This window comes from Antrostomus carolinensis, unplaced genomic scaffold (genome assembly GCF_000700745.2).
Source record: "Antrostomus carolinensis isolate BGI_N321 unplaced genomic scaffold, ASM70074v2 scaffold10076, whole genome shotgun sequence".
Taxonomy (NCBI): domain Eukaryota; kingdom Metazoa; phylum Chordata; class Aves; order Caprimulgiformes; family Caprimulgidae; genus Antrostomus; species Antrostomus carolinensis.
Genome location: NW_010323942.1, coordinates 144,189 through 167,109, shown reverse-complemented (window position 1 = coordinate 167,109; position 22,921 = coordinate 144,189). Strand labels below are relative to the sequence as shown.

The following is a 22,921-nucleotide window of genomic DNA, read 5'->3' as shown; positions in this document are numbered from 1 at the left end:
AACAGCTATTTCAGTTGGCAGTCTGATTTTTCATGGTTACCCTGGAAGAGGACAGGAACTGTGAAGGTCCACTTTTGTCCTCCGTGTTTGAGGTCAAGAGAGACAGAATGTCTGAAAATGTGTATCAAGAAATGTAGTGCTGGGCTCTGCTTTCCTGACTCCTGTTGTAGGTACCACACAAGCTGTTCCACTTCTGAGCCTTTAGGTGTTGTATGTAACATAAACCAGTTATTCAAGGTCCAGTGAAGTAATTAGTACTAAATAAAGTTAATATATTTGGCTGTTCTGATCCGTGTGATCATGCTTGCTATGTGGACTTTTGGTAAAAATCATATATATATTTATATATGAAAAAAGTAGTATGATGCTGACTTTCAGTACGGACAGTTTTACACGCTGATTACCGAAATCTTCCCTCTTGCAAGCCCAAAAGCTAATGGGTTTTCCAGATAGCTGTAACCTGTTCATGGGTTCAGGATTTTTTGTGAAGATGTAATGGGATTTTGTGGTATTTCAAGCTGCCACAGGCTTTCTCCTGTGGAGGAGACCTCTAAGGAATAAATATGTCTGTATATCTTTTTTTTTTCTTTTTTCTTTGCTCTTTTTGCTTTTCTAGGCAAAGTTAGAATATGTTCACAGCTGCTGTGTTCAGTTAGTGTTAGAAAAACATCACTGAGTTTGGTTGAAGGACACAACCTTCATCAGTGTGTGTGTCTGATCCAGGGAGGTCAGATCCTGCTCTTTGCTCAGTCCTCACCTACTTTGTGCTGCTCTGCCTGGTCTTACTTCACTGGCTGTGTTGTCCAGGTGGGGGACGAATGGTCCTTCGAGCATGTCCAGAAGTGATAGTGAGCTAGAAAATGTAATGTTGATGAGCCTCTACCCTCCCAGAAAACCTTGGGCTGTTTACCAGTCTCTGACAACTGCTTTGGAGACTGAACTTCAGGAACCTGTTGCTGGGTGTTGGGCTGACAGTTACTGCTTCCCATCAGCTCTAAGGTCCTATCATGATTGCCTGTTTAGGAGTTTTGAATTCCTTGAATGAGAGACATTTTAACAGTGCAGAGTAGTAAGAGTGAGGCTATGTCTCTGCTTTTAATATGAAAGTCCTGTTATTCTGCAGAAATGCCATAATGAATTAAAATACTCCCTATGGAGAAGTGTATTACTTACTATGATATCAGACTGGAATAAAAAGCAGCCAGGCTGGCATTCATTTTCTGGTGTAGGGACACTATTAAAATACTGTAAAGCAAGAATAGCTTTGCACCACAGTTCTTGAATTCAAAGATTGCCCTCCAAAGGTGCCACTCATGATGGATTGTCACAGACTCTTGGTCCTGCCTTGACATTTCATTCTTATCCAATGTTGTCTTGTGTTTTGTTCTGAATCTGCCAAACAACTGACCCTAGAATTTAATGCCACACCTTCCTCTCTCTCTCCTTTTTCTGAACAGCATCTTTCGCAGCTGAGGCTCTGAAATACTCGAGGACACTGCATCTTCCTCAGGGACACAGACAAGGGGGAGCTGGAGCCTCTGTGGAGCTCAGAAAGGAATTGTGGTTGGTGGTCGCCTGAGGAACTTACCTTCACACCAATGTTGCTCTGAAAGGAGTTGTGTCCAACGTTCAGGTTTGGTAAGGTATGTCATTTCCTCCCTGCTGTTGTCTTTTTGCTTGTTTCTGAATATCTATATATGGGGAAAACAGAAAAATTAGCAGCCGTTCTGATTATTGCTGTATGTGTGCCACGCTCATACTGCCTTCGTAAATAACCTTTGCTCTCCCTGAATTTGGAGAATGTTCATCAAGAGTGAAGTGTTTTTAAAGTCTTGGGCTTGAGGGGGTGTGTGTTTATATCAAGTGCTTTACTGAACACAATGCTCGCTGATGGTTTTGTTTTGCTGTTGGTGAGGTATGCTTGGTGATAGGCAACCACATTTTGAAAGCTCCACTTGCTGTGATTCACTAATGTCTGCAGTTCAGAGGGTCAGAGACAAAAATAAAATTAAAAAAAAAAAACAACAACAAAAAAACCCCACTGAAGTAGCCAACTTGTAATACAGCCCTGTGCTTTCCTTTGTGCTTTGTATATTCTTGTTGTTTGCCAAGGACAGAAATAATACCAATTTCTTGCATAAGCATATGTAAGCCCCTTTGTTGTATAGCACTTACAATTTCTGCACGTGTGGACGTTCTTGTATCCACACAAACGCTGCCTTGGCTATGCTGTAACTGTAGCGAGGCAAAGTGTAACATATCTTTTAACAAGAAATTGAGCAGCAGGATTGAGGAATATATTGTGGACAAAGTTTGTGCTGTAGAAGCATTTAGGGTAACACAGCCTCTGATTCTACGGCTTCTTTTATCTAGGCCAAGTTATTTCTGTGAAGGCAAAGTTTGCTGATAAGAAAAAAACAAAACTTAAAGTATTGGTTCCCGGTTCTCAGTAGAATGGTATCAGATGATGCTATCCTTTTTCATTTAGCACATGGGTATTGACTTCTCTTATACGACTGAACCAGCAGTATAGCCTTGTTGAGAAAAATACAGCAGCAATATAACACCCGTACTTGGTGTTAGTGGAGAGGAGGGGAGGGAAAAAAAAGTAAATACTTTCTTAAAAGTCTCTAAGAAAACATGAGGCATCCAGGTGAGTATGTATTCATTCTTCTTCTGCTTTTGATATGGTTGCACTGGTAGTGTTACCTCTGGAAACTGTGGGCTCAAACTCTCATGCTTCAGCAGAGCGCTGCTGATCTGGAGATTGCCTGTCTCCAGTGACTGCAGAAAAGGTTGGTGGGAATAGCTTAAATTAGGTGCTTAACGTTTAAATGTGGAGGGTCAAGAAAGGTCTGTTCCAGCCACAGCATATGCTGTTAATTTGTACAGGCGTTTCAATAAAACAACACTGTTGTCTGGGAGAAGAGGTCCCCATCATTAAAACTGCTGCAGCACTTGCTCTGTTTGTCTGCTCCGGTGGCACCCGGTTTCTAGAGGAGGAGGTTGTTAAACATTGCTCATGCTTTTGTTATCTTCTTCACTTTTGTTATCTTCACTTTTATTTCCAAGCTGTTGCTCTTGTGATTATAATACCTAAAGAGGAAAGCTGTGGGAGAGGTATTTCATAATGAAGAGGGCTTCTTGACTCTTGCAGAGAAATATTTTGCACTTTTATAACATAGAAATCACAGCAATTTGTTTATTCTCGGTTTCTGTGTGAGATTTTTAGATGAAAGTGTGTAAACCTTCCTTGCAATGAGCATGTGTGTTTTGCTGGATACCTCAGGGTGCCCCAGTGTGTGAGAGGATCTGCACCAGCATGGTTGGTTTCTGGTGTGACTGTGGTGCTGACCCTGCCTTGGGCAAGATAGTGGTGAGATGAGATCCCTGCTTCCTTCCCACCTGTGTCAGTCCAACTCTCAGTCTAAGGTTCATGTCTCGGACTGCAGCGTGAGTATTGCTCCAGTGCAGAGGTTGTACAGGATGTTGCAGAACCTCACAGTTTCAGAGGACAAATTGCTTTTTCCATACAATTGATTTATGTGAAACTATTATTTAGGCATTAAACTCTAGGTTGGACTTTGGTTGTATTTTTACATTTTACTTTGTGACTGTCAGGTCTGAAAACTTTCTTCTTATTTAAGGAAAGCTCACATATTTATGGAAACTTGATCTTTTAAGAAGAACATTGCAGATTGAGAAGATTGTGCTAAAGTTTAAAGAGTTGGCAGCATTGCTGTTGTTCATTCAAGTAGCTGAGACCCTTTTTTATCCTTTCCCCTCATCTTGGGGGCTCATGCGAACTTACTAGAATAATTGACTACCATCAACTTTTATCTGTTCCCATGAAACCCTTGTCAGAAAGAAGTGCTACTTATCCCCATTTTACAGATGATGAATAAGGAACAGAGTCAATTCTAGGTCATTTCTAAGCAGTAAATATCTGTCTCTGATTTGCTTGTAATCACAAGGGCAAAAGGTGCATCTGATACCCACAGCTGGAGGCATGAAGATAGCTTTGGCTGAGCAGCTGAGTCTATAGAATCATAGAATGGTTAGGATTGGAAGGGACCTTAAAGATCATCTAGTTCCAACCCCCCTGCCATCAGCAGGGACATCTTCCACTAGATCAGGTTGCTCAAAGCCTCATCCAGCCTGGCCTTAAACACTTCCAGGGAGGAGCATCCACAACTTCTTAGGGCAAAGCACAAAATTTGGATGTGGGTCCATTTGAGGTTATTGCTCTGATCTAAGCTGGTTTGTTCCATGTGTCCTGCTCTCCCGAGTAGAGGGTTTTTAATGAAGTAATTACAGTAACACTAAATGACATCAGGACCCACATTTGCTCCATATCTCTGCTGGAAATGGCAACATATGTCCAAATAATGTTAGCTGAACTCATTCATCTTTGCAACAGAATGCTGTTTGCTTGTGTGAGGTAAGTAGATTCCCTTTTAGCAGCATTTATGCAATTGTGGTCATGGTAATATTATTGTGTAAGCAATTACTTTAGATGGATCTATAGATAACATACAGAGTGTTTTTGGGTTTTTTTTTCCTTAAATTACTCATTTTTTAGATTAGTAGAATCTGGTTAGTAAAATGCTCTGTTCTGCTGAAAAAGCACATTTAATAAATATGTAAGAAAAAATTTTTAAGTAGCCATTACACATAGTTAATAAATTTTATCTTGCAAGTAGAATTGGAAAAATCCCTGTTCATTTAATGTGTTTTATGGATCTCGTAGCAATTAATTGTCTTCATTACATGGACATAAATCCTCAGTGTAATTCACCTTTTTCAGGTGAATTGCTTTGGAACTTTTCCCTTTGCTTTGTTTAGGCTGTAATATTATTTCTCTTTGAAAAAAGTTGAATCTCGACATCTCAACTTTTTTTACTATCCCCAAATGTTCTGTAAATCAGTTCAAGTTAACAAAATCCCTTGGTGTTTCAGAACAGTGCAGAGGTAGCACTGCAGCCATGATGGGCAGATAGAGGTGAAGCAGAGAGGTTGCATATTCAAGCCCTGCTTGGCCTATGGCAGAGCAGTGGGCAGGTGTCCTTTTGTCACTCTCTATATTATGTGGTCTGATAAAAAGTTATTATTTCTCTCTTCAAATCTGTCTTGCTTTCTATGGGATTTCATTTATGAAATCAGAAACAAACCCTGATTTTATGTGCCTGTGGATTTGGATGTCAAAATAAGACCTTAATGCAACTTTCCAGTGGCTTGAGGAGGGATGCAGGTCTAGTGGGTGAAAATCTGTCAGTAAAATTGTCCTCCTGCATTATTGAAGGGAAACTTCAGTTGGAGATTCACGAGATGTCTGCTTGAATTCACAAATTTAAATTCCAAGTTTTATTTTGAATAAACTCTTTATTCTTCTCAACTGAATTTTGCACACTAAATAGGAAAACAGGACAGCATGCAGAATCGCTTTTTACATATGTTTTTATCAGTGAGCATGCTGAGCTTGTTTGTATGAGTAATATTTATGTAAATGTTTTCTGGTGTTTATCTGAACTATTTTGCCAGGGTGAGGAAATAAAATGGTTATTATGTTTGCATGTTTTGTTGCAAGATCAGCAGACTAGCTGTTAACGTATCAATTCCCTTGATGACACCACTTCTGCAACCCTATTCACTCAGCTTCTCCTGACAGGGCTTTTATTGGATCCATCATCAACCTGACACATATCAAAGCACAATTTCTGATAACAAATATCTTGGTGTAAAATGAATTAAAAAGCTGATAGCAGCAGCAGAACTGAGTTGAATTTCTGAAAGAAAGGAAAAAAAAAAAAAGAAAGAAACTCCAAAACTAACATCAGATTCTTAAGATAATCAGTCACAGAGCAGTAATATAATAGTCCTTTGCCTGTACTCTTGAAGTACTGAGAAATCAATGGATCTACCCAAAGCAATCCAAATGCGCTTGTTCCTGGGCTGTCAGCCTGTGGCTCTGCCTTCTGGACTCTGATTTTGTAGTGTCACTTCAGAAAGCATGATGAAGAAGTGGTTTATTTTCTCCTGGAGACCTTTGTCCTGCGAGGACCAACAACCTCATTGTAATTACTTAGCACTCTGGTCTTTGAGAAATTTGAAGACTGAGGTGTGGAAAATGCTAACCAAGGTCTCAATGGAGCAGAGCTTCTTTCTCTCAGAAGATGAAGCAGTTTGGAGTGCTTTATCCTCTGCAGAACTGCTGCTTGGCAGCCTGTGGGTCATGTCTTGGGCAGAGTCCAGTTGGGGAGGAAAAGGGTGTGAGTTTCTTTGGACTGCAGATGTTTTGAAATTACCTGGCTCAAAACCTTCTTCTGAGAACGTTTCTGTATCTGCTTTCAGCTTTCTCCTGTCTGTCTTGCTCTCCACATCCTGCTTGTCTATCCCCTTCTTTTTTGCATCTCTTAGATGATAAGCAGCTTCAGGCAGGGCTGCCTTTGCACTGGTACTGCTCTCGCTGTGCTCAGGCTCGCTTACCTCTTATTTCTGACTAGCACACACTATGAAGTATTAGCTAATAATAATCATGCTTTTTGCTCTGTGGCATGTCTGCTTTTTGGATAAGTATCCACTGTCAGTTTGCAGCCTAGCAGAGAGGAAGAGGAGAGAGGCCAACAGTTCATGTGGAAAATTAATAATGAACTACCATCCTCCTGCCACGTGGTTAGGGCATTTCTGCTTTCCAAGCTTTACATCCAGCCTCGCAGAAAAAAAGGAGAATACTGCATTTCCTTCCTCGAATAGTGGGAATGTTGCCAGAACAAAGCTTAGTGAAGAATGTCACATGTGGGACTGATCACTCAGGATGCTCTAGAGTCTTAGCTGCTCTGCCTGCAGCTGTGACACCACCCAGATAGTCAATTTTTAACTTTAATTGGACAAATGTTAGCATAATTGCACATCCTTGTTGATAGAGGCCTGTGTGTGTGATGGGAAGTCACCTGTGTCCCATATGCAGTCAGGGAGCAACAGTTTGTGTGTCTTTATAGTGGTAACTTGGTAACGTTCAGGATCAGATGAGCTACAGCTTGTTATATTTTCATCCTTTAGAATGACATATTTATTTCATAATGATCCACAAAAACTGGCCTATGATGTAGAGAGGGGAGAGTTTGACAGGCACATTGTAGCCCTAGGAATGTAATTACCTAAAGGAGCAGTTCTGTCCCTGAACAACCTCTGTCTTAAGGATCACAAAAATAATTGGTGAAAACTCTGTGTGTACTTCAGGAGATGTTCTAGTCTCATAATTGCATGCTGGGTCCTGCTAGCTCAAGCTGAGAACTGCAGAACTAGCACAGGACAACTTAGGTGCTAAAGACACCCTTCCTTAGATATGATACAATGTGATACTAGATAGTTCTGTAGAATGCAGTGAAAAGCCTGAAAGAGTCAGGATTTTGGAAAGCCCTGACAACTTTGTAAGTGAGTATTTGGGGCTTAGCTGAAGAAATCAGCATTTGTTGTAACTTTGTTCAATGAAGCCTTTGCTTAGTCTAAAGGATGTTGAAGTGTACAGTGCGAACAGCCTTGCAACGCCACAACAGTGACTGGTGTGACATGTTACAGAGATACTTCACTGTGTTAATGGTGTCTCTTTAGACCAGAAAAATCCTTTAGACTGTTCAAGTTTTCAATTAAGGTACCAGAAGTCTCCACTTTGCACATTTTTATAATGAAAAATGCTCACAGCTCCTGACTAATTTGATGGTTAACTGAGGGGTGATGTTCTAAGAAATACCAATGATTTTGTCAAGGGCTGAATTGCTGCCTGGTGGAAGTCACTGACTCAAATCATGATGGTGTAGCTTCCAGTTTCCTCTTCCTGAGCTCTACCTCCTGCTTGACACAAACCTCTTTTTAGTGCTGTCATGCTGAGTTTTTGCAGCCAGGAACCTGTCTTTGGAAGCACAAACCTGTTGTACAAATTCTTTAGATGTGCTGCAAATAATTATGAATATGTTTAATGAAGGGAAGCTGAAACATAGTGAAAACATTTGGAAATAAGAGAGAATGTGTGCAGCCAAGTGTTAGCTGTGAGTGGGGAGTTCTTGTTGGCATCGTTTAATGGGAGTTTTCCAGCTTGTAGTTTCAGCTCCAGAGTGAATATATAGAAAACCACAAAAACTGGAAAGGCAGAGTAGCTGGGGATGAATGGGAGGAGAAATGGTGCCTTTTGCCTCTGGGACGAAAGAGACAATGAAGTGAGCAGCGTTTCTGTTGATGGGCTAACACCCCTGGCAGTCTCTGTCTCCAGTGACTGGGACAGGGCCAGCAGAGACCCTACTGGCACAGCAAGGCATCATCTTACTCCTTCACCATAGCAAATGGTCATTTTGTCCTGACTAGTCAGCTGATGATAGCGATTTTTTAAAAATTTTTTCTCCCCCTCTACTAGGGGGCATAAGTAGCTCCATTTATATCTCGCCAGACAAGCTTGGTGCCTTTTGACATTAGTAGCCATATGTCTCTTCCCCCACCTCAGGAACTGGCCCCTAATCTTTTGGAGACTCTCCTCGTCTTCACAATGCTGTTGTGCTTTCCAGTCTTAATGTCGTGTAAGAAGGAACTCTTTAGTTTTGCATCAGATGTCATATATAAAGACTTGGGCTGGGCACCAGCAAGTTGATGTGCACTCAAGCTGTGTTGAGATGATGCCATAATCCATGCAGATGAAGAAGCTGAGAACCAAAGTGTTCTGACTAAAGACTGTAAAAGGCAATGTGAGGCTTAGGACCATGCTGCTACCCTGGCAGAACTCATGCCTCTATCAGGTACTGGAGGCTCTCAGCTTCTCTCTTTCTGCCCAATGATATTCTGGAAGGTCTGTGCCAGCATGCTGAGGTAGAGAAAATATAAACAAAACCAAGAGAACTCAGGAAGTTTTTTACAGACCACTTCACATTTTATTTCTGAAATTGGGTGGGAGAAGTGGTACTGACTGCCAGTGCAGCTGAGGGAACCTTCCAAAGTGTTACTGAATTTGTAACTGAAGTAGGGAGTTTGTAAGTCCTTCTCTGCACTGTTGTGCTGCCCCAGGAGTGCCACCAAAACATGGAGGACAACCATGCTGGGCCTGTGCTCACATCCCAGTCTTTGCTGACTTCTCTTCTGGGATTTTAACTACCTCTTGGTCTCTGTACCAATGTGACCCACTGCCCTGTGACTGATGAGCACCAGTGCAGAGGAAGCTCACTGAGCTGCTCTCCAGTTTGACAAGACCTAGTAGCCATGGTGGGACCTACCCTGGATTAACTGGTGGGACAGCTCAAGTGGTGGATGCTCAGTTGCATAGTCTGGTACTAGATGCGACCATTTGGGGTGAGTCTGTAGGAAAGATTGACATCAGGAGCAGGCTGGGCACACCGAGTAGCAGTCTCTGTGCCTTGGACAAGCACCATGCATCTGCTGGGTTGGAAAGCAAGCATGCTGCACACTGGGCTGATCTTTCTTGAGAAGAGGGACCAATTGTGTGGGTATTACTGGGAATAAGGAAGCCCTTTAGCCTCTATGTTGGGGTTTGTGTTCATATGTGACCCCACACGGTCATACTGTACCACAGTCCCTTCATCTATGAAGGCTGTGTGCTTCTGTTGACTGTGCTGGAGCTGACTGGGAAGGGTGGCCAGGGCGGTAGGAGGATATTTAACTATACATGCACTGCAGTTTGCTTGGATTAATGTGTGTCTCCTGCTTTTAGGACACCTGAAAGTTTCCCCTGCAATGCTCTTAAAAGTAAAGGTGGTGAAACAACAAAAGAAGTCTTTCTCATTAGGAAGATTCGTAGCGACCTCTCCTTGGCTGCAGAGCAAGGGAAAGGGGGGTGAGCAGCACTGCACTCTGCTCGCTTTCTGTCTGGGAGGAATTTCTAGTTGTTGATGATTAATTCAAACGTTTCTTGTCATGAGTACAGTGTGCATGGAGTGATAAATCTGTGGTGGGTTAGAGGTTGAGGTTGCTCAGTGCTGACAATTAGTTTGAGCCACAGGCTTTGCTTTCATTGGCGTTTTCACAGCATTAACCCAGACCTTGTCAATTAAAATCCAGACACATTTTGTTGAGGGACATCTTCTTCTAATGATAATTGTAATAATATCACTTTTATTCATTTAAAACCTGTCAGACAGGCCATGTTTCCTGGAAAATAACTGCCCAAGTTTCACATTGCCTAAATAACTAGGAAGTGCCTTTCAGTTTTTTGAGCTGACATTTCATCAAAAATAACTGAAAGCAGTTGAGGCCTTAGCTGTTCATCTTTGAACACTTACCAACTTCAATCAAGGTAATTTGACTTGATCTGCTAAAATAAGCAGGTTAATTAGCCTTCACTTTGAGGGCTAACAAACATTTGATAATTGCCTAAAGTTGATGATGGGGATTTATACTATTTATTATTGACTTTTCTAACTATTTGACAGCACAGTTCCAGAGCATGTGCTAGGCAGTGCTCCATTTATGCAGCCCACCTCTTTATTAGATGGAGGAGGAAGACTGGGTGTGAAGGTTGATTAAAGAACTTGTCTCAGTTGCACAAGGAGTGTGCAGTAGAATAAAACCCAGAAATCCCATGCCTGTTCTAGTACATTAACTACAGTGGATTTTTTATGTGTTTATATGTCTGTAAATATTATATTTAGAATCTTTGTCAGGCCATAAAAATGAGTATTTAATGGTTGGAATGGGAGTGATATATCAGATATCAATTGAAAACCTACTGTGGCTTTACTTTAGCATGGCATGAAAAATAATAAAGTGAAAATCATGTTTAGTTTTGCATGGAGAAATACTTCTAATTTTTCTGAGAGGTGGTTCATAAGTGGAATTCTTTACGAACAGCTAGAGTAGGGAAGCAAAAAGCTGTGTCAAGTAAGACGAGGTCTAGATCTTGCAATGTGTTCAGTCTATGCTTGTTCATATGGGTGGAAGGTGCTGCATTCTTTTTATTTAGGTGTGCCCTTGTTTCTCTGCTAAGTAGAAGACCATTGGCCTTTAGCCAGATCACATATATTTATTTCCTTTATTTGTCATCTCATTCCTTTAAAAAAATCTAGGTTCTTCAAATAGCCAGCATTTGTGTATTTAAAAACCTCACCAGTATTATAAACTGACTTTTTCTCTGATCCTTCTCTGAAAGGTGTAGAAGAAGGAACTCTGATTAATTAAAAGCACCTCTAGGTGATGCCATAATATAAATAACAATAAGCCTGCCTTATTTCTATAGCAACTGGAATAATGCCACCGGTTGTTAGTAGTTCAAAATTCAGAGCGTAGCATGGACTCCCGAGTAGGAAATCCAGGCACACTAAATATTGCATTGAAAAAGGCTGAGGAATAATAACTGAGAAGTAAATAGACTTGTGCTGCTGTGACTGTATTCTGGAAGTTAATAGTTGTGCTTTTGGTAAATACAAATACTAATCCACCTCCACTCTGGTAGGACTCTTTTTCTCCCTTTCCCTATGAACTGGCAAGCTTGTAATCTGCATTCTGGTGTGTATAGAAATTGCACTGGCAACAGAAGGCTGTAAATATTATCACATATTTTTCCAGTGGGCCTTTAGCAACTGAGCTGCGTGTCTCATTACTCTCATTTTTTTTTTTTTTTTAGACTGCATTTATAAGCATTAAAAGGGATCAACCTGACCTACCTTTCCAAGTTAGATAGACCTGATTTGAAACTACCAGACTTAGAGATTCAGATTTGCTGCCAGTGATTTAAGAGCAAGCAAGGTCCATTTACATGCTATTTCTTTTCTACTTTTGAGGTTTGAATTGCATTGGAAAATCTGTCATGTTGCAGCTAACTCTTTATTGAGCACACCTTTATGTAGAAGCTGCCTTCTTACCCTGCATTTCACTAAATCTTACTGAAAATGTAATGTAATTAATGGGTACGGAAAATGCGTAACTGTGCAGACTGAAGTCTCCATGAACTTTTACTCTAAGCAATATTTTCTATTGGTTGCTTTTGGTGTTTGGGAGATGACCAAGGGGAAAAAAAGAATGTACAATATATTAAAAAAAAAAAAAAAAAAAAGAGAGAGAGACACAAAATAATAATAAAAAATCCTAATATGTTGAGAAGAACCGAATCCTACCTATAAAGATACATTTGGGATGTTCCTGGCACAAAGATATAAAATACTCAACAGCAGGGGTTTTTTTTGTTGTTGTTGTTGTTATGTGGGTGGGGTTGTTTTGAAGATTTATTCCATAGAGACCTCACAAAAATATTAGTATGTTAAAAACTGTTCAGTACAGGCTTTTGAAAGGGAGACAACCCTCACAGCACCCAACTCTGTAGGTGGTTGGGTCCTGCTGCCATGGAGAACAGCTTTGGAGGACAGCTCAGTGCTGCGATTTCTTTTGTTTGTCTGTCCCGTCTGGATGTGGGCACTGCACTGAGGTGCTGCAAAAGCAACCCTTTTACCATTTACTACTGATTTTCTAATCGCTCAATTTGTTGCTTAACCCTTTGACAGTGTGGAAGTGGATGCTGGAAGGGCAGTGCTCCCCTGCAGTGTTGGTAGGTCCGGCAGGGCATGAGGAGGGGATGGATTGTTTCTGCACAGCAGTCTTTTATTTTCCCTTCTCATTACTTTGGCCTGGTTTTTAGCTGAAACAGAGCTGGGTTTGTTTTTAATAGCTAGAATAGTGCTGCATTTTGCTTTCAACCTGGGATTTGTTATGAGAGAAACACTGATAACATACCAGTGTTTGCATTTTTGTCGCTGGAAGGAAAGGACTTCCTGTTCTGTTAGTCTGCAAGTGCAAGATCTAAGGGAGTGAGGAATATTTAAATTAATAAGCTAAATTGGCATTTGGATATGCCAATGGGATATTCCATATCATATCACATCATATCCAATATTTTAGTGAGGGTTTCTTCCTCTTTTGGCTCTCTCTGGCTTTTGCTCAGGCTCTCGCTCTCCTGGGATTGTGGTTTTGGTTCAGGATTGTCACTCCTCTAGGATCATTATCTGGGAACGGGGTGGGCTTGGTTGGCAGGTGGTGAGCAATTGCACTGGGTATCACTCATTTGCATATTTTGTTACTGCTACTATTATCACTACTATTTTAATAGTGTTATTTTAAGTTTTCTTTTATTTCAATTATTAAATTGTTCTTATCTCAACCTACGAGTCTCCTTACCCTTGTCCCAATCCTCTCCCCTATCCCCTGGGGTGGGGGGAGTGGGTAAACAGCTGTGTTGACTGCTAGCCAAGGGCTAGCCCAGTGAAACTATCACAGATTTTTAAGCATTTAATTTAAGAACCTTCATGAAAGCTGTGTGGAATGGTTGTGTGTCATGACAGACAGGTTTGGTGATACAAATGAAATACTTTACTGGCTTAAAATTAGTCTGAAAGGGGTAGAAATAAATAGGTCATTGAGGTAAACATTCTGAAATAAAACCTTCCAGCAAGAATGTTGTATCCTGCAGATGTTATCTCTGTTACAGAAAACTGTTTTAGGATGTTTTAAATGTTTTTCTGGGGCTTGTTTGTCATAGCCATCCAGCTATCTGTCAGGCTGGTTTTTATTACTGTGGTATGTAGTGTGGTGCTTCCAGAGGTTCCAGCTGAGATCGGACATAGTACATGCACTTACTGAGACTATGTCTCAGTTTCACAAGATAATTAGGTGCCAACCACTCTTCCTCTCCTCTGCACTGTTTAGATTTAGAGCATGAAATGTGAGAACTGAATAAAAGCCATCAGAAGGCACTATTGCTTAAATATTGATGGATGCCTCTTGTTTGACTTGGTTTTTGTGTGTGGAAATTTCAACTTGAGACTTGTGTGCATGCATACTCATACTCTGTTGGAGTAATTATGAATAAACATTTATATTAATAAGCCATTTTGTTCATAAATGGTTTTATCTGTCTCTATGACCAGGTTGAGCCCTACTATGCTTGGTGTTGGGGAGCGGGGTCATACAATGACAGTCTTTGGCCCAAAGAGTGCTGAAAAACAACATATAGAGGATGAATGAGACACGATTTCTAGCAAGCGCGGAGGCGACAGATGGAGCACAGCGGCGAAGATGAAGGATGTGCAGAGATCTGTATGTTGCGGAGCAGCGATGATCAAAACACCTCTTTGTTGTGGTGCCTGTACGAGGCTCACGGCAATCAGGGATTTGGTTTGCTGAGACTAACTCCTGCCTTCTTAACTACTAGTTCTTGATTATTTCTGTCTATATCCATCTGCTGCCTCTTTTCTGTTAGAGCTGCATATTCCTTAGGGTTCAGACAGCTTTTTTATTTTTGTGTTTGTGCAGTACCAAATTCAGTGGAGTTCTGGCCCAGGGTTAATGCTAGTAGCTGTTAGCAGTGGCATTTACACATGAAAATAAGACACTGTGAAAATAATTATTTTCACATTCTGATTATCTTTATTTGCATTCCAACTTCCACTGAATCTTTGAAACTGAAAAATTATTTAAATAAATGGTACATGATTAAAATTATTATTATAATGTTCTCTACACAAATAGTTCCATGCAGGAAATACAGTTTTTTTAATGTAGTTGTTTATATATACATCTGTATTTGTCTGGCAAATAGATTTTATCCTACAGCCTGCTGGCTGTCACTTTCTTGGGTGCTTATTCATATTTAATATAACTCTCCAATGTATTTGCATACATAAATACACACTTAGTTTTAACACCTGTTGGCATCCTTTAATTATATATTGACCTTGAGGCTGTTGGCTTTGAGGTCTGGGCAGCCACAGATAGTTGGATGTTATGTATTGTTCTTCTTTCCCAAGACCTGAGCCCACTTTGCACTGACCCGCCAGCTGAAGTTTACCCTTCTGGCACAACGCCACAGCTAAGTGCCTTTCAGCAAGTTCTCAGCTATAATCCTGAGCTGATTTCTGGGATGCAATTCACTGCTACGGTTATCGTATCAAAAGGGGAGTGATTCACATTTCCTGCACGTCTCAGTGTTGCCAGCCTCGGAGAATGCTGCAGAGAGAAAGTTAACACAATTTGATAAAATAACGAAAATGAGCCTATTTATAGTGTGGCATCTTTTGCTGTGGAGGAATTTGATACAGACACAAAGTTGGCACTAAGTACAAATTTAGGCTGTGCACAGAGATTAATTTTGGGTCTTTTTTGGCTCCTGGGAAAAAATAGGAAGATTGTCCCTAAAGGCTGAATGTGTGGAGATCTGTATGCTCGCCTTTGTGTGCCTTTCCTCTTTATCTTGATTTCTTATTGCGTTGTTAAAGTCTCTCTGTTCTCTAGATGTTCATCGAGAGTAGCGTCTGCATAACTCATTATCTTTGTTTTTACCTGACCCCCTCAGCTCTCTGCTCTTCCCTCTCTGAAAAGGCATTAAACAGTCACACCAGCATCATTTGTACAAAGTGAAACGCTTTACGTTGAGATATTTTAAGCACGTCCATACTGGAAATGCCATAGGAATGGCAGGGCAGCAGCGTTTGCTGCTGATTCACATTCAGCTGCCCATATTTGTATGCAGAAGCAGACTCAGCAGCGGCCTCACATTCATTTCCTGTGTATCAATTACTTATCAGTAATACACAAGCCCAATTAAGGAACTGGAGGGAGGTTGTAGTGCTGAGAGTGTGGCTGTGCCTCCCCTGTACAAAGGTGCAAAGTGCTGGGACATGAGTTGAAAGGTCACTTTTCAGAGTTTGCATGGGTGAGGCTGCACACATTTGAGTTTGGAGAAGCAAAGAATTTATCTGATGTAGGTGACTGAACTCATGATGTTATGTGTCTCCAAGTGAGATTCCTGCATTCTGGTCTAACTTTTGCTTTATTTTCTATTTTTTACAGCACCTTTTTGCATATATTCACTGTGCTGCAATGAGGGGTTGTGCAAAAGGGGCTTTCAACAAAAACTTAATGGGTGAAGTGCTCTCAAATTTATTGCACTTTATCTTTTGTCATTTGAGGTTTTGATGTTGTGTACTCGCAGTTGCAAATGTAAAAGTAAGTACCAGTATTGTAAGCCTGCCAGGACTGGCAACACCTCCTTTGCAGTGTTTGTAGTCCCAGGTCAGAGGGTTTTTTTAGGAATTAATGAGTAGAGGTCATCAAAATGCACCTTTAGGCTGTTCTGGACAAGGTATTCTTCCCCTTCCATTCCACTTCACTTTTCTTCCCTGCATCTCAGCAAAGAAGTATCTTTGGCCATGTCTGCATTTTACCCAGCTTTAAAAGGTTTGGAGCTTTGCTTAGTTCTCCCTTAACTTGAGCAAATCCTTTAAAAACAGACCGTAGAGGTTGACCACAGCAGGAAAACATCACCGTGCCACCTTGATTTGTTTGTGTGACTGACCTCCTCTTCCTCCTAACTTTGACTACTGCTTCTTGTCACCTTTGATTTCATCTCTTTCTTTTCTGTTGTTTTCTTTACTGTCTATGAAGATTTGTGCTGCCTGATGCTATCACCTCACCATGTTGTTTGAATCTTAATGCAAGTGCCCTGGGAAGAGATTACACTCACTCTTCAAACTGAGACGTCTCTCTCAACGTATGATGTCCAAAGGGAAGACTATTTCTGATTCTGGATCCTGGAAATTAAAACCAAAGTACATATTGCTTTATCCAGAGGCAATATAAACTGAAGTGGAAGTAAAACCACTTCCAAAAGTGGAAGTAAAACCAGAGCATGGGTGCTTGTGTCTTGGCTGGCATACAGCTAGTCAGGGCACTTTTCTGTGTACCTCATCCCTGATAAAAAGGGATGCTCTGCATCTTTCTGTCCCTCTCACTTGTTTTTTTTCTTTTCCCCCATTCTATTTTTTTTTAAGGACTGATTTCCTTAGGGAGTTGTTAATGTTCAGGGCTTTTTTCCCCTGACATTTTGGACAACGATGTGACAACACAAGTGCATCTATTACTCTTCTGCTGGGAGCTGACTAAAGCGAAGGACTTGATGGATAATAGCCACATTTTCCAGCAGTGCTTGATGTACATGTGAGAAGAATGACTAAGTGACCTGCATATAAAACCAAACTATGTCGGGCTGACTAGGATAGAAGACTGAGAACAGGTAGCCTTTCGTCATGAATTCCGTCCTTTGCTCCCTTTCTCTCCTTTGCTGCAAATCTGGTGCTTTCCGTGTTGCAGCAGTGCAGGTTGAGGTGTGGGAATCTATAATCTCCTTGATGGGAAAGGAAGGCAAAGGGCAGCAGGCTCGTATGGCACAGGGCGCTTTGAGAAAAGGAGGTTGTACAATTGAAAACAGAGCATCACTTCACCTTTGGCTGCTAAAGAAAGCTGATTCTCCTTTGCCTTGAGTAGTCAATCTACACCTGTGCAAATTGAATGTAAAATAGCACTGGCTGGAGCTTCCATTTGGTGCTTCCCTGGGTGCCTACAGCCTTCAGGGAGAAGAGGGGAGAGCTGGAAAGTGCCGGGGCTGGATGAGGCTCTGGACCTGGGAGACGGATCATGTTCCACTGGGGGCCCTGGCCCTGGCAGGTGAGACATACTGTCTGGGATGCCATGCATTTGGTGCTTTGTTGGGTGCTGTACACCTTTTGCCGAAGCTGATACCGCTCTGCTTTATATTCCACGGTGCAGACTTGCTAAAGCTGATTTTGAACTCATGCAGTTTGAGGATGTAGGGAGGAAGGGGTGTTACAGTGGGGAAAGGATGGGATGCACATCACTTAGGCACAATCCCCCTGACCACTAACTCATGCCTCCTTCCATTTTCTTTCTCTGCAAGAGCATTGTGAGGAATGATTGAGGGTTTAAATAGCTTTCATGGAACTGGAGAAGGAAAAGTGTAAGAGTGCTTTTGCCAAAAAAGTGTGGGAAGGAGAGTGAGATCAGATGCATTTGCACCTAGAGAACCAGGATGCAGGCAGCAGTTCATGACCAGCATGTCAGGAGTCTGTGGCAGGGTGGGAATCCCCAAACCTTTGCTTTGCTGAACTGCTCTGGAATATAATGAAACTACATAATTTTTTTAATGGCCTATTATTAGATGGGCTTTTAGGCTCAGGGAGTAACCCACAGGTGAAGCTTCTGTGGCATAGTGAAGTTCATTCCATTCTTGATGTTGCAACATCCTGAGCTATAGTCTTTGCCTCAGGAGAAGAAAGTGCTCCAAGCAGACCTTGAGAGTTCAGTTTCCACAGAGGATAGACTCATAAATGTTTAAAATAAATGGGAAATTGCAGTGTGCCAACAAAAGAAAGTAACAGAATGGAAAAACAGAGCCCAGGTTGAGTATCTGTTTCTGCAATGTATTTTTTGTGAATAATTCAGCTGGCTTCTCCATGTTTCGGATTTTACATCTTGCCAGGGGACTCCATCACCCTTACCTGGGATTTTGGGAAGACTAATATTTTGCCAGATGTGAGGTAGTGAGGGGCCACACCAAAGAACATTCCTACATCAGGCATAAGAAATACCAAAGAAATCAAAACATACTCCATAGCACTGCCTACCATCATACAAATTTTTCTTCAGTTCGTATAAGGCAGCAATGTCTGCAAAACTTGCTTTTCTCTACCTAATGTAGATGATAAGTGTAATAGTGATTGCTTCAAGTGAAATAGGATGCTGTAGCTGTGATTGGCATCTGCAAATCTGCAAGTAATTCCTTGCACGGTTTCAACAAAAAAAAAACCCCATGAAAATACTCTGAAAAAAAAAATGATGATGATATCCCATGTGCCTTATTATAGAACATTTTGCCGAGAAACTTGTGGCTGTAACGAGGAGGTTGATATACTTCCCCACTTTCACAGCATCAAAACCTAATTGCCCCCAGGTTTCTTGATTATCTCCAACACAGCTGTCACGTTGCCCCTTTGAAAAAATGAACTGACATCACATGCACAAACTTCAAAAGGTCTTTTTTTCTGGAAACAGGCAAAATTATTATCAAGCAATCTCTGGTGTGTTTACCAAACTTCCTGGAATATTGCACTGAATTGGGCCCCTGTTGCTTCTATATCACAAGATAAGCAATTATTCAGGTTTTCTGTCACACTTGCACATTACTTCGCTAGGGCTTCTGCCAATATTTAGTACTTGCTGCCTACATATGTAAAAGTTATTATTTAATAGTTGCAGATGGAACAGTTGCGTTCCGAGGATGTAATCCTCTCTCTTGCTGCAGGAAAGGTGTCCTCCAAGCCCCTGCTGCCTCCCATTGTGCCCCCTGTAAAATGGGAATGGTGATGCTGTCCTTGTCATATTGCACACACTGAGCACTTTATCCTGGAACAATACATTGCCACTGTTCAAAATGGGCCCATTTTCCACAAAAAAGAAAAAAAGTAATAGAAGAATAGTGAAAATAGCTCATTTTCTGAGCTTTTAACAAGGACAAACTCTCTTCCCAAATAACTGAATATAGTTTTCCCTTTAATTGGAGATATTTCTAACCTATCTTGTGCTGTAGAATAGCCACTGATTGATAAGGAGGATTTTTAAAACAGTAATCACCCAGCTCCCTGTGGCTTTTGCTGGGAGTTTAGCAGCTGATTTCCCTTTGTGGCTTTACTATTAATCTCCCATTGGCCTAATCTCTCAAGCAGATATATGTGTTACACATGTCGCCCCCCCCCCAACCGCTGCTTCCAGCACAGTGGCTGTGTGAGCTCCTGTGTAGCCCCAACCATGGTGCCAACACAGTTTTAAGACTTGATGAACCACGCTGGGCTGAGCTGGAGTGTTACACTTGAGTCTTTTTTTTTTTTTTTTAGTGGCTCAGGAGGGAAAATGGCTCAATTTTAGGTTCTCATTGTCATTCTACACTCCTACAAGGGTTAAAAAGATTTTTACAATGGCCAAAATGGATGTGAAAGAGAAACAGCACTTCAGAGCTTTGGAAAAGCTTTAAAAGGCTGTGTATTTGGTCAAAGGCTTTCTGGATGATCTTGCTGCTTAGCATATAGGAGGTATGGCTGTCAGGAGTGAGTTCAGGGCAGTTTTAGGGTTAGTGTTGTTACAAATCTGCAGATCAAAGTCTGGTCCATGGCTAGTGGAGATAGAGGAGATGGACAGAGAGACCGAGGCTGTTTTCTCACCAGGACCTGTACTCAACCAGTTTCTTTTTTTTTCCTGAGCATGGCTCTCTTCCCTGAGTGCAGTGGGGAGATTGAAGATGGCAAAGATTTGGAGAGACTGGTTTACTTTGAAAACAAGTCCTCCTTTCTCCTCCAAATACTTTACATTTAATTTTGAAGGGGGTAAAGCAATTAACCAGATAAGAACAGCAAAGTGATGACAAGTTAGTGATGCCTAGCCTGTTCCAGAAGGCTTGGTTGTGTGTTTTTGTTTGAGAGAATTAATTACTAAAAAAGAAAAAAAAAAAAGCCTCATAGCCTTTTGGAAGCCATGCTGAGACTGAAACAGCCAGAGAGGAAAGGAGGAAAATACCCCAAAATGTTTGAAAGTGCATGGTATCACCCTGGAGGGAATCAGTTGCCTTCAGGGGATCAGCATGGAGCCACAAGCCCTGTGCAGGAGCAGGGTTTGCTTGGGGGTCAGAGCTGGGATGATGAGAGGACACATGGTCTTCAACCAAGTAGCCCATCTGCAGTGCAGCTGGAAGGTGTAAGGAGGTTTTTTTCCTCTCTTTTCTGAAGGTGGAGAGGGAATTAGTCACTGCTGGAATGAAGTACAAACCCCCGGCATGTGTCATGCAGGTGCAGGGGGAGCAGGAGGCACCGCTGTGAGCGCGGGATGCAGCAGGGTGACAGCTGGCAGACGTGCATTAGCATGATGATAATCCTGTAAATGGAAATGCTTCTAAGTCAGAAAAGATGAAAGTGTGTGTGTGCTTGTAGGATCCGTGTTATCATGTTATCTTGGATCTTTAGGGACAAAATAGCCACTCATGCATGGAGAGTAAACAGACACAATGTGTATAAATAATGTGTGGAAGAGGAGCTTCTGAATGCAATTTCTATCTTTATTTAAAAACCCGCTACTTAGGCAAATTATTGTAATTCCAGTGACACTAACTAATCCATCAGTAATTAGAATGGGAAATGGGAATATATTCCACAGAAATGATCTTGATATTTCACCAGTCCAATTGTACAGCAGTCATCTGAAGAGTAAGCTGTCATTTGCCCAGAGTTTCTTGGAAGGCTATAATTTAGCTGATTAAAAAAAAAAAAAAAAAAATCAAGAAAATTCCCCTGGAGAACTCCATATTGGGTTGAGAACACTAAGTTTAGAATAATATAATTAGCAGTGCTTTTGCTAAACTATCTTGTTTTAGTGTTGCTGATTATGTACATAGTTATAATAATTCCATCTTAGCATCAGTGGTGTCCTTTGAGCTCAGCCAGGCTCAATGAAGCCACGTGGCCTCTGATTTACCATAGATGCTTTTGCTGCTCCCTTTGGAGGGCTCTTCCCTAGCAAGGCACAGGCATGCTCTTCCTGGATTTGAAAGAGAGACTATTTATCAGATGGTTTTCAGGAGTCTAAACTACTGTGTGCTTGTGGTTATAGCTTTGGTGAGTGAAATATGTTGGAGAAATATACTGCTTTGAGAGAAATATATAAATTTTAATATGGTTCTACCTTGTCTAACAAGTGATGGCAACACACTTGCCGTTGTTTAGGCAATTAAAAATGATACTTAAGCAGTAACCCCACTTATTTCTCATAAAAATAGCTCTTTTGGCCTTATGCTCTTGAGCACATTAGAACAACTTTAGGGAAATGCTTTAAATTGTGAAAACATTGAGGTGCTGCAGCTTTAGTGCCAAGTCTCAGGCATCCAGCACTGGGTGTGCCCCACATAACCCAGAATATGTGCCTTTAAGTATATACAATTTGCCAAAACAATGATGAAATGCTGCTAGGAGAAATGGTTCAGAGACCAACATGACCATGTGAGATGAGGAGTGAAGTTCGTGATGCTAGGAGCGTTAAACCTTTCCCCTTCTGATCTGCCAACCCTGTAGCTGTGACTCCTAATTTTTTATCTACTCCTAAACATGCCACAGGGATCAGCTCCTATCTCAAGGAAAACGTGCTTTGTGATGCCAGGTTCAGCATTTTACGCAAACTCACTCAAGTGAGTTTGTTCCTTGGCTTTGCTCTTTATGGGGAGTAGATTAAGATCACCGGACATATTTCACCTGCAGCCCAAAACAGGTTTAAATATCTGTTTTAGAGAAGTAAGGCAAATACATTTCTTACGTTGTGTGCCCCTATTGAAGCAGGTCATTGTCAATGAAAAATTCTCTCACTAACCTTTAAAAATGGGTTTTTCTGTAATTCTAGTTCTGCTGAAGGGTAAAGCTGTATACAGTAATTGAATCGGTGGTGCATGCAGACTGAAATTTTGCAGGATGAAATTATGGGGCTATAATGGACTATCTCTGTTTTTCTCTCTCTGTTCCCTCTCTTGTATCTTCTTGCTCTTTGCTTTTCCTTCTCTTATTTCTTGGTGTTGGAATTGGTATCTGAAAAGGTTGAGTGGTTTAGTGAGGAAAGCTGAAATTGTGATTAACGAAAACCTGGATTTTTAATCTGTTTTTAACTCTCCACCTCCTGGTGCCCTGGTCATCTCTGCTGGCTAAATTAGGTTGGAGCAAGCACCTTGCTAAAAAAATAATAATAAAAAAATATATGTACAGGTGCCACCAGAGAGCCCCTTAAATGTAAGGGGCTGGTCCTATGATCCTACTGTCATGGGAGGAAAGGGAGCATTGGGATGCACTCAAATCCCTGGGACAACAGTGCTGAGCCAAAAGGTCATCTTTTTCAGCAGCCCAGAGGTACAGCACATTCAAACAGCAACACACCTTCACTGAGGTGTAAAGAAATCTAAGTCTGTTTGCATATAAATCAGATGGAAGCGTGTGGCTGTGCATGCTGTGGATCAGCGTACATGTGTGTGGGCCAGGGAGCCATGGGTGCAGCAAGGACAAAT

General features: G+C 41.3%; 1 protein-coding gene across 1 annotated transcript in view; it reads left to right on the top strand.

Annotated features, from left to right (window-relative positions):
- Nucleotides 1-1,457: 1,457 nt before the first annotated feature.
- The window catches only part of LOC104527134 (delta-sarcoglycan), a gene marked incomplete at its 3' end in the record, with an annotated part of 162,454 nt that continues 140,990 nt past the window's right edge, over nucleotides 1,458-22,921 (top strand). Inside the window, exon 1 of the mRNA XM_010170759.1 lies at nucleotides 1,458-1,643. The remainder of the gene's footprint in view (nucleotides 1,644-22,921) is intronic.